Genomic DNA, 13,101 nt, shown 5'->3' on the forward strand with positions numbered 1-13,101 from the left:
GCTCTGTGTAGCAGAACATTTAAAAAAAAAGTCAAAGGTGGCGAGTGAGGCTGGGGTCAAGCCCAGGCTTGGCCTGTGATGCTCCTGTGTCTCAGGGGTCTCCTGCACACCACACTGGGGAAACCCACACTGCCTGCCAGTCATTCAGTAATGTTATCGCTGTCTTTAATCTGCTTGTGAATCGTGGCTCACTTTTGGACACTTCATTTGCTTACTTGTTTGTGATGGGGAAAGGCATGTGCCAAAGCACCTCTGTGTCAGAGGACTATTTGTAGGAGTCAGTTCTCAACTTCTACCATGTAGATCCTGGGACCAGTACTTATGTCATCAGTCTTGAAAACAGGCACCTTCAACCCAACGAGCCCTCTTGCCAACTCTACACTGTTCGTTTATATAGGAAATATTAATAATACTTTGAGACCTCAGCGACCAAATACCAAAATAGCCAAAAATAACCCCCTGTGCTTCCATTTCCTTCTCTTTCAAATTATTAACCTGTTTTTATTAGCTTTAAAGACCCTCAAAGTCACAGGCCCCAAGTTTCACGTGGAGGCTGCTTTCTCTGCCCACTGCGGCCTGGGGGGTATTCACTGTGGGGTCCAATTCCTCTGAGGCTGCAGGCTTTTCTTTGGGAAGAATGGCGGAAGCACGCAGCAAGTTGCTTTGGTGGCCTCTAAACAGCTTCTCTGCATTTTCAAATTCCGTCGTCTGTGATGTGCTGTGGAGCACACGTGGAGGTCAAAGACAACTGGCAGGGGTCCTTCTTTCTCCCCACCACATGGTTCCCGGCATCAAACTTAGCTAGCCAGGCCTGGCATTTCTAAATGACCTCTGAACTCGCACTTACCTTGGAAGGAGCAATCGGAGCGCTATCAGAAACCTCAGTCTCCCTCAGGCAGGTGTGCCAGGTGGGCATCTACTTCCTCCACCCCTGGATGACATGTTCCCTCTTGTACAGACTCTGACCTCAGAGGGCTTTCTCAGTCTCCACAGTGCCTTAATCTCCTCCTCGGGAAGGTGCAACTTCCCCACTGAGTTCTTGTGAACAGTAAATGAGATAAAACAAGTGGGGGGTCAATTAGTGCCGGTCCTGACTAATTTGTGCCATCCTAATTATCGTCTGATTTCCCTTTGGCCAAACTCATCTAAAACTTATATAACATAGGAAACCTAAATTGTACTTGTCTGTTTCATAATTACATATTTAATTATAAATTAAGGGTGCACTTCAAGCCAACACCAGAACAGAACATGGGAAAATGAAAACAGAGGGTTGGAACACAGGTTGGCAAGTCCCGGTGTGCTGTTTCTGTAACTCAAGGAAAGCTAAGTCATGAGAACTGGATTAGGGACATCATCCTTGAGACAAACATATTCTGTGGTATCTATAAAGAATAAAAACATCTTCACTTCAAGCTCTACCTTTGCTAGAGTCCTAGCATTGCTACACAACCCTGCCTAACAGTTACACCAAGTACTGTATTTTCTCCTGCATGAGGAGGCTCTCACATGGGGCTGGAAGGCCAACTTCCAAGATGGCTGACTCCTACGGTGGTAAGTGGGAGGTAGCTGGTATCCCACAATGCATCAGTTTAAGCGAGAAGCAGTCAGATTTTTTTTTTTTTAAAGACAGGATCTCTCTACTCTTAAACTCACCTGCCTCTGCCTTCCAGGTCCTGGGGTTAAAGGTGTGCACTCCTACGCCCTGTAGCAGTCAGAACTCTTTTACAGCAATTACTTTTCCCACAGAGGAAGAGGTCTGAGAGATAAGTAGAGGCTTCCTGTGTCTTTAGGCATGAACCTAGAACCTGACAGTCATTTTTGACAATGTCCATGCAGCAAGGCAGTTGAAGGCCTTTCAGGGAGGACCAGCCCAGGTTAATTGTGGAAAGAGAGTCAAAGAATCCATGGCCAGTTTTCAGCTGTCAGTTATTCTTTTAACATCAGCCTTTCACGTTGGCCCTGTAGACAAATGGTTCCCACCATGTCCTGCTGTCTGTCCATCTTCATCCTCTTTTTTTTATTAACATCTTCATCCTCTTTTCCTCCTGCACTCCTGCCTAAATCCTGAATCTTGGCCCATTTCTCACACCTGCTGCTCCTCAGCTCTGGTGAAAGTCTCAGAAGATTCCTCATGTTTCCACGACTTCATGTTCAAGAGCTTTGAAATCTAACAGATCTGGCTCAGATCTAACCTCTTTACTACTTAATAGGCTTTGTTTTATGTAATTTAATACCGAATACTTGAGTCTTTATCTGAAATATAAAAGATACCTGATAGGATTGTTAAGTTTAGCAAATAATATATCTGGGGTAAAAAAAAGTCTGACAATATCAAATGTTAGCCAACATGCAGATCTAAAAGTCACTGCTCATGAGAATATTGCCTGGCCTAGTCATCGAGTATCTAAAACTAAGACATTCAACTCTACCCTTGGGCAGAACCACCCAAGGAAAACATAAAAAGCAAACGTGGCTGGAGAAGTCACACTTAGCATGGTCAAGGCCCTAGGTTCTATCCCTGGCACCCCAACCCCAAAAGGGTGCTAATAGAATAGCTCTTCCCCTCCCCCACCCCCCAGAAATTGAACCCAGAGCCCTCCACATGTTAGGCAAGTGCTCTACCATCTTCCTCTATCCTCAAATAAGAAGCACTCTTTTGAAATGCCCAAAATTTGAAATCACCAACATGTTGATGAGAACAGGTAATAAATTGGCCATGAGTGGCCAGAGTACACATATTTACGAGGCGGGGAGGAGGGGGAATTTCACCGCCATGTCAAGCAAAAAGAAAGTGATGTGTATGAGACTACATTAAATGTAACAGCTTTTGCATACAACCTAAAGACAGGCAAAATGTGGCTGTACATTCCTTAAGGATATGTGTTTGTGTGCAGTTAAAGACAGGAAGAAAGGGCCTGAATCCCAAACCCCAGATCCTGAATCCGGGAATTGGGTACCAACATTTCATCATTTTATCATCTTACAACTGTGCAATTTTTGAAAATTGCTTATTGTCAGTGTGTGTGTTTGATGTGTGTATGTGGGTGCACATGTCTTCACACACATTGAAAAACAGTGGACAACTATGTGGGCTGGGTTCTTTCCTCCCTCCTTTACTTGAGTTCTGGGGTTCAAACTCTAATCAAGCACCTTTACCCACTGGGGTATTACACTGGCCCCACCACTTTTTAGTTTATAGCTATGCAATTTTGGAAAAGAGCACACAAAAAAAATTTTCCTAAGTTGAAATGGTGTCGGTGTTTGACGGGTATTTTTGTTGGTTCCTCTCATGCAAAGATCTCATTGCACTTTACAGCTCTGTGCAGGTTTGGGTAAAATGTTGAGCAAGTTATAAACATAATCTTAGGAAAATGGTGAAATAAATGTTTCTGGCATGTGGAACCAAGGTGTTCATCATTTTATTTAATTCTTTGTTATATTTGGTTGGGGTTTGTGTTTGGGTGCTGGAGACTGACCCTCAGCCTCCTGCAGCCTGAGCACATGTTTCATGGCTTAGTTATATCCAAGCCTGACTTATTAATTCCTTATACCTTTTTGTGGATTAAATACTTGATCACAAGTTGGTGTTTTATCTGCGGTTTTTGTCTTGCTTTGCTAGGTTTTGCTCTTTTGAGACAGGATCTTGTGCTGGCCAGGAATTCACAACAATCCTCCTGGCTCCACCTCCCTGGTTTCAGGATTGCAGGGGTAAGCCACCACACCCATATTCAGTACGTAAAAGAAGGACCAGTGCGTAATAGCACCTACTTATCCCTGTATTTCCTGAACCGGCCCCTCACTCCATCCTTAAGACAGAGAACATGTTCCTGCTTCTACAAAGCTCAGACAAGCTTGAAATTGGGGTCATGAAAAGTACTTAAGGCCAATTACCTGGATCTGAACCAAGGGAGCTGCAATAAATGATAAGAACAGTAACCCTTTTGGAAGGTGGTAAATCAAATCTGTAGCTATGCCAGTGGATAGGTTTTTGAAAGTGCTGATTTAAGAGCAAGCCATGTCAACATCCACTCCTGGTTCCATTTACCCAGTCATACCCAATGGACTCTAACCAGGAGTCCTGGCACAACCCCATCTAGGCTGTCAGGGTTCTCGGCCCTGCAAGAATACTGCCCCCACTAGAGATTTAAACATCTTGATACCTATGCTTTACCAGGGACCACAGGGTCCCTGGAAGAGACCTATGTCCAAGTGTCAAGGTGAGTCCAGCGAGCAGCACAGGCTTAGAACCACAGGTCCTTTTGGTCCTGTCCAGAGTAAAGATCCCAAATAAAAGATGCCAGCTGTGAGCTCAAGCCGTCATTCCTTCTTACTGCTTCAAATGTCTACAATTCATGTCAATCAAGGATTCAAACACCATGAAGGGACCATGCAAACTTAAGAGTGCCACAAAGAACCTCAGGGACTGACACCTGTCTATCTGCTCACCCCATAATCCTCAGTAGAACTCCCACCACCAGCACTCTGTTCTCGGGAGTCTCGTCCCGTCCCATCCACAAAAGTCACCTATAAGACACAGGCACACAGCACACAAATCTGGCAATGACCAGTCCTCGGAGGCACAGGGTTCTCCCTGTTGGCGACTCCATCCTTTCCTTTCCTCCTCATGTCTTCTTATTGCTACTTCAGGGAAGCCTTGGAGAACTCCTCGCTGCCACGGTTACCTGGCTAGCACTTACACCTACTCAACTACTAAAATTCAAAGTCTAAATCCTCTGATGAAATAACTGTTATTTGGGGACAGGGTGTGGAGCGATGGCAGGGTAGGTGAGGTGCTCCCATGCAAGTGAGAGAACTGTCAGGTAAGGCGTAGAAGCCCACCTGGAATTCTAGCGCCACCGGTGGAGATGGGGGATGCTGAAGGCAAGCTGGCCATCCTCAAAGCCAGACAAAACTACAAACCTTGTGTCAGACTGAGGAAGCTGTCTCAATGAATGCAGTAAAGAGTGATGAGCAGAGCACACATACAGTTTTGAAAATAGAACAACCGATGATTTCTGTCTCCTGACTGGATCCTGATGCGATTAGTACCAGGAGTGGGGTGTGTACCCACCCGCTGACTTACACATCCACCTGACCAGGGTGTCTGTACTACTTACTGCTCATTAGGATTCGATGGTGTAATCAAACCTGCTGTTGCTAATGAGGTGACTGGTGACTTGCCATACTCGGCTCTGGAGATAATCACACGTTGAAGACAGAACCAGAAAGAAAGAGCCTCTCCTTGTACCCTGACCTCCCCAGACCTGTTATAACAGACTGGGATTTCTTGTTCTGGGGAGAAAAAAAAATAAACTTTCTTCATCTCTTCACAGCTCCACCTAAACACAGCAATGCAAGGTCGCACACATCTAGCTCAGACATAAGACGAAGTGACCAGTTCAGAAAACCTGCTTGTCACACCACACAGTCGAGATAAGATGCCTGGAGAGTCGATGCCGACTGTTACCTTGTCAGAAGAGTTGCAAAGCCAGGCACAGTGGAACAAGCCTGTAATCTCAGCAGCTGGGAAGCTGAGATGCAGCCGTTACACAGCAAAACCATGGGAGGAGGAAGAGGAAAACAGGAAAGAGGCAAGGAAGGCATGCATGAGCAGCAGCCGCAAAAAGCCTGTTCAGAGAATAGCATCAGCTGATAAACACAACAGAGAGGGCTGAGGTCATTGCGCAGATCACATGCATCGTTTTATTTAATCCTCACGAAAATCCTGGGACGTAAGCGCTATCGTCATCACCAACCTTTGGGTGAGCAACCGAATGAATGAACTAGCCTCCCAGGCCACCCATCTGGAAGCGGTGGAGCTGGAGCCTGAGGCCAGACAGGTCGGGTCCCAGAGCCTGTGCCTCTCAGCCTGCTGCCCCACCGGGGAGGCGTGACATGACAGTGAGATGTCAGCCTTCACAGGAAGCTATGAGTGCAAAGCCCTCTCCACTGCGGGTGGAGTTTCTGTGTGGGAAGAGATAGTGCCATCTAAGGCAGTGGTTCTCGACTGCGGGTCGTGATCTCTTTGGGGTTGCATGATCCCTCCACAGGAGTCACCTAAGACCACCAGAAAACACAGGTATTAGCAGAACGATTCATAACAGTAAACAAAATTACAGTTCTAAAGCAGCAACGAAAATAATTTTATGGTTGGGGGTCACCACAACATGATTAACCATATTAAAGGGTCGCAACATTAGGAAGGGTGAGATCCACTACTCTTAAAAAAAACCAAACAGATTTTGAACACAAGCGCTACTCACCCACTCTCGGCTCCTGTGCTGATGGGATTCTCAGGAGGCTGGTGAGGCTGAACACACTGAGGCCGATGGGGAGCCTGCTGGGAGCCAAGATGTCAGCTAAAAGAAAATTACCTTCATTCCAGATCAATAAGGCACACGTAAGACCCGTCGTAGGACAGTTCAACTAATGGGCCATATTGATTAATATTCTCAGGAGCTGCCTCCCCAAACATTTTAATTGAAATTAAATTTAATAAAGGCTCCTAGAACAAGCCAGAAGTCAATGGGTACATGTTTTCAGGCCAGAGGACATTCTCCAATGGTTCTTCACATTGCAGAGGTTCTCTCCGGGACCCCCGAGGGTCTCTTGTCCTTCACGCTAAACTACAAAGTACTAGTTCACTTGAGAGACTGAACCGGGAACACAGCTGCCAGCCATCATTGTGCAAAGCAGGACACAGTGAGTTGAAAATTATATTTTTCCAATTAGCACAGTGGGAAACACTGTGAAGCATTCAGCTCCAGCCTGCAATTAGGGAACATTCGCTTCCAGAAATAGAATGAATGGAAGTGGAGACCTGCTATCTAGGTCTTCGGCAATAATATCCCAGGCAGGGAGACCTGCTGCCGTTTCCCAGCAAATAGCCATCTCGCTCTTTTTAAAAACAAGCGCTTGGTACTGCACCGCTGTGCTCTCAGCGGAGACCCAGCTCTCCACATCCTCCCCGGCTGTAGCAACAGCCCAGTCTTCAGGAAGGCAAGCGCTACTAGTGAGCAGCTGGCTTCAGTTCACGGACTCATGGACACGCCATCACAAAAGTGGGTCCGGTAGTAGCATCTTCACCAGCTCCCTCGCCCTTCCCAACCCCCTGAGTTTTCTTGTTTCTCAGATGAAACGAGTTTAGGAGACTGAAGAGATGGCTCAGTGGGCAAGGGCCTGCTGCACAAACATGAGGACCTGAATTCAAATCCCTAGCACCTGCATACAAGCCAAGCATGGCAGTGAGTGTGTAACGCCACCACTGGGAGGCAGACACAGGCAGGTCCCCTGGAGCTTGCTGGCCAGCCAACCTCACCGAAACAGCAAACTTCAGGCTCTGAGAGACCCTGAATCGAAAAGATATTCGTGGGCAAGAGAGGTAGACACCTCTGGCCCTCTGACCTCCGTATGTGCGTGCAAGTGCACGGACCCACAAATAAATCAAAAAGAAGACAGGAAACAGCAGAAGCTTAGTGTTTAGGTTTCTTAGACCAGGTGAAGACTGAGGCAGCTCACCAATAGAAACCATTTCACACCTCGAGGAACGGATGCAAGAAGGCCAACGCATTAAGCCCGGTTTTAGTGAAAGCAAGGGAAGAGCATAGTCAATTAAAATGTGTGCAAACACTGTGTGTTACAGGGGAGGGAAGGACCTGCAGAGCAGGCACTCGGTACCATGAGGCTTTACAGGGAATGCCAAAGCGTTTACCGAGCAAGTCTTAGCCTGCTACCTTTGCTCTGCAAGCAGCGTTATATTGCCTAAAGGTGAAAGAGTGAGGCACGCAGCTAATAAAGATTGAAAGCCCAGCTCGGCCGAGTGCGGCCCAGCTTGTAACACTTAAGGCCACTTGCAAATAAGCACTAGCAGGATTGCACCGTGTTTGTCTATTATGATAGGAGGCTTATGGGTGACTCAAGATTGACATTCATTCTAGGAATGAAGCCATCTAGACTCCACGGGAGCCTACCAAGAATAAACAGCTCAGGGATGAGGAAGGGGGAATGGGAAGGACAAGAGCTGTTGAAGCTGAGGTAGCCAAAACTAAGGATGTATGGGGAAGCCTTATGCAAACCTTCATATGCTATGATTTTTACTTTTTGTTTTGTTGAGACGGGGTTTCTCTGTGTAATCCTGGCTGTCCTGGAACTCACTCTGCAGATCAGGCTGGCCTTGAACTCAGAGATCCACCTGCCTCTGCCTCAAGTGCTGGGATTAAAGGCATGTGCCACCACAGCCCTATCTTAGAATATATTTTAATTGAGACAGTTACATCACTTGACCTCTATTTCCTTGCTCCAGGCCCTCTCCAGTATCCTCCCTCCAACCTCTCCCATGTCCCTCAACTCTCAAGTTGATAGCCTCTTTTTATTTGATTACATGTATGTGTGTGTACACACACAAATAAATATAAGACCCTGCTGAGTCCATTCTTGCTATCTGAGTGTATATAGTATCACTCTGGATAGGACAAACAGTGAGGGGGCTCATTCCTGGGAGAGGCTAAACCTCCTTCTCCAAGCAGTCAGTAGTTACCTGTCGTTCTTTGTCTAGGGGTGGGGCCCTGTGAAATTTTCCCGCTTCCTTGTTAACATGCCCACTGCTACTGCCATTGTTCTAGTCCTTTTTATACAGTCATTTCTAGGAAAGACTCTTTCACAGCAGACTTCCTGGAACTCTGGGTGTTACTGTCTTTCTGCCCCCTCTTCCGCAATGTCCCCTGAGCGACAGATGCAGGAACTGTGGTGCAGATGTAGTCACTGGGGCTGGGTTCCTCGCATATTGATCCCTGCAAGTGTCCAGTTGTGGTTTTGTTGTGGTTGCCATTTGCTGTAAAAAGAGGCTTCTGTGATGAGGGGTGGTAGCTACACTTCCCTGTGGGTATAGGATAAGATTTATGCTTATTTATCAAAAAGAAGATAGGAAACAGTGGAAGTTTAAAGTGTTTAGGTTTACTGAGGAATTATGCTGGTCTAGCAAAGCAGTGGTAGTGGATTCTCTTCTAAGGTCCCCTGTCCTTACTAGGTCCAAGAAGTTGGCTAGCTATAATTTTTAAAAAGGGAGTTTGAGTGGAGACACCATGCATGGGCGATGAATAATGCTACTCCCACAAACCATGGGTCATTAAACGAAAATCCAGGGCCAACTGGGATACCTCCCTTTGGGTTGTTGGTCACAGAGGCCACAGAGGTCTCCAAAGCAGTACAAACTATGGCTGTTGCTCTTTGGCTGCCCTTTAGAACTTGCTTATCATGGAGACACACATACTCTAGTTGTAGGATATCAGGCTGGAACTGACCTGGAAATGCCTCTTGCCTTCACAGTGCTAGCAGGTTAGCTATGCAGCCCACTGGAAAAGTCATCACTCTTCTTTCACAGCTGGTCCCCGGGTGTTACAATACCAACCTGGCAGATGAGATGTGCCCATTGCTGCAACAGTGGTATGCAGATGATGGGAGTCTGTAAGGAACCACTTTCTGATTGAGCTCCACTCTACAGGAGGGAGAATTAATGCCTGGTACTGTAAATGTGCCCAAGAGCCCACAGCTCAAGAGGGCATAGACCCCAGGTGGGAATCTATACTACTTTATCAAGTAATGGACAAGATGTCAAAACACCTTCTAAGCATGTACGTTGATACCCATAGATCCGTGCTGCTCTCATCCTTGGTCAATGACGTGTTTTCTGTAGTCAGTGGGCAGCAATTAATTGATCAAAGGGCTAAGAATAAATAACTGTTAAGTTCTGTGCTTTAAATGGAACATGGATTTCATCTCCAAACCCACCCAAGACTCAGAATCATGGAAGAGGGGATAGAAGGAATGTAAGTTGGAGGGTGGAGAAGAGTGAAGCTGTGACGTGCTGTCTTCTGGACATGGCATTATGCTTATGAGCTCACAGTACCCTGTTAGCTGCACATGAAATGCCCCACCCCTCGATGAGGGGCTCCTGGGAGTTAGCTGCTAAGAGAAGGAGAGTCCTTTTCCCCTCAGTGGGATAGCCACTGATAAGTTGCCCATGATCCAACAGATAACCCCACTATTATTAAACTCAGTGGTTAGTTTTTACAAAGACATGAAAATAGGAGGCCATGTTGTTAAAGAGGAACTACAGGATGAATTAGAGGGGGATGATCGAAGGGAATGGGATTTGTGTGAATATGGTCAAAAATACATTATAAACATGAATGAAATTGTCTAAGAATAAGTATTTAAAAAAAAAACAGCTTCATTTCTCAGAAAGATTCCACAAATGTATACATTAGTTACATACACACATGAACAAAATTCTTTCAAAGGTATGCAGGCTTTTAACAATCATTTCCTCGGTTGGTGAGCCTGGGAGGGGAATGCAGTGAAGCTCTCTCATTCTTTCCTATACCTAATTGTTGAAAAAGTTTCCCCATAAACATTCAATACATTTTTCACTTTGTGCGTGTCTGCGGTGTGTGTGTGTGTGTGTTGGGGGAGGAGCTGCTCACCTGTGTGTGTGCACGTTGAGGCCAGAGGTTGACTTCGGCTGTCTTCCTCTATTGACTTATCTTTTTGAGACAGGCCCTCACCACCTGGAGCTGTTTTTGTTAGACTGGCTGCCAGCAAGCCCCGGAGATCTGTTTCTGCCTCAGCGCTGTGGTTACAGGCATACACCAGCCTACCTAATTTTTAAATTTTTAATATTTATTAATTTTATGGGACTGGGTACATACATGCCATAGTACATATTTGATTTTCTTCTTCCATCGTGTGGGTCCTAGGCATCAGGGTATCCAACTCAGGTCATCAGGATTGGTCACAAATACCCTTATCCACTAAGCCATCTTGCCAGCTTTTTTTTTTCTTTTACTCTTTAAAAAGATTAAGTTTTAAATTCATTATTAGTGTGTGTGTTTATGTGTGCGTCTCTGCATACGGAAGTCAGAGGACAATGTTGTGCAACTGATTTTCTCAATTCACTTTTACGTGGGTTCTGAGTACTGAACTAAGGTCTACAGGCTTACCTGACAAATACCGTTATCCACTGAGCCATCTTGCTAGCCCATGACCAGCATTTTACATGAGGACTGGGGAACTGAACCCAAGTTCTCATGCTTTCACATCAAGCGTCTTACCCACAGAGGCTCCTAACTCCTAGCCCTAATTTTTCACTTGAAAAGGTAAAGTATTACTAATCTATGAACCACTCAAGAATTCCTAGAAGAGTAAGTATATTGAAAACCTTGGGTTTGACCTCCCCGCAACACCATAAAAATGGTCATAAGGACTATCCTGAGGCACAGTGGAAGGAGCTGCATCATTGCTTTGCAAATGTTCCAGTAGACAGAAACAGACTTCCACCCTGAAGGGTTAACGATAAGTTGGCCACTAGAAGGCTCCAAAATTGAAAACCTAGGGCTAGGATGTAGCTTTATTGGCAGACGACCTGCCTAGCATGCAGGAAGCTCCGAGTTCAATTTCCCCAGCACCACATAAAACCAGGTGTGCTGCATGCCTGTGTTCCCAGTAGGTGGAGGCAGGAGGATCAGAAGTACAAGGTCAGCCTCAGCTACGTAGCTAGTTTGAGGCCAGCCTGGGCCACAAATCCTGGAGGAAGCAAGGAGAGAAAGAAACCCTGTATAACTGGAAGAAAACCAACAAGCACAACGTGTTTAACACTGTTTAACACAACGTGTTAACATTTACTGGAATGTAAAATACTGGAATTTTGGCACGTTTTTGGATCAGCTTTACCATGTCGTGTCTGTGAGCTCCCTTACTACCAAGTCTGGTCAGTGTCACTCCATCTGGGACATCTGCATTCCTGTCATCAAAATCTCATCCTCTGCTCTTGATAAGTCTCTCTGGCTGGCCATATACGATCTCTCAGATGGTGGCCCCGGATGAGAGTAGTGGTGCCTGCCTGTAATTCCAGCACCGGGAAGGCAGTGGAGGGGGAGCCACAAACCCTAAGGCCAGTCAGCACTTCATAGCAAAGCCTTGGGCTCAAAATAAAAAATACAAAAGGCCAACCAGACAAGAACCCCAGCAGCACTCGCCTCCTGTGCGGCCATGCGCGATCTGACTCCTGTGGTTACTCAGGGTTACAGTTCTTACCCACTTTTGTCATGGTGCCTTCAACTTACTCCCAACTTCAGGTAAACAATTTGCTGGATCCCTAGATGTGATAGCTAAGAGCATGTAAAAGGCCACTCTACGGAAAGCTTTAAGAACTGCAGTCATGCCGTCCATTGCCTGGACTGCTGAGTTGAATCTAATGCTAAAAGCAATTTCCACTCAAGCCTCAGGACGGCCTGGAGCACAGCCCAACAGCAGTGGGAGCCAGCCTAGTGTTTCTACTTCAGGAAGGCCATGCCTCCAAAAGCTTTGTGGTCGCTAGTAAAGTAACACACAAAGTGCAATCACCTGCAAACTCTGGAAGCCGAGCTGGACCACCGATCATGAGTAGCTGGTATTTTCTAAATGTGATTTTCAGACTCCAGAGCTAGCATTGAAGTTTGCACTTTTACGCAATGACTCACACATCAGGGTGACTGACATGTGAGCCAAGTTGTTGACCAGTATTTACCTAAACCACGGCGACTGAAATCCAGTCAGCCAAACAAAGCAAAGGCTGCCTGTGCTCAAAGAGTCTAGACTACGTGCTGACCACTCTCCTCCCTGAGCCCAGGATTCTAAGCACAGGGACTTTGACCCGCTGAGTTTCCCTATGAGATCCCCAAGTAAAGAGCCCAGTTAGAATCATCCTACATCAGGTTTCATCCTCCGTGGTGCTGCACAATGCTCACGGCCACATCTCTGGTCAAAATGTCTCCTAGTATTTCCCCATGTGAAGACAGGGAGAATAATCAGCCCAGTTGAGAAGTGCTGGGGCTGACAGCCAGGTACCTAATACAACTGGCCAAGAAAATAAAGGGGGAGGGTTAACTAGTAATACATTTATTTACGCAGCAGTAAATACCAAACCAACCAACCAACCTGGACATACCTTACCCAGCAGTCAAATGGCAGCAATAGATCTGTCTTTTACCAAAAACTTTACTTCTGACTCTACCTGTAACCTTAACTTTTAAAGATCAACATCTATAGCCAAGAAAAGTAGGC

The sequence above is a fragment of the Meriones unguiculatus genome, chromosome 18 (genome assembly GCF_030254825.1).
Source record: "Meriones unguiculatus strain TT.TT164.6M chromosome 18, Bangor_MerUng_6.1, whole genome shotgun sequence".
Taxonomy (NCBI): domain Eukaryota; kingdom Metazoa; phylum Chordata; class Mammalia; order Rodentia; family Muridae; genus Meriones; species Meriones unguiculatus.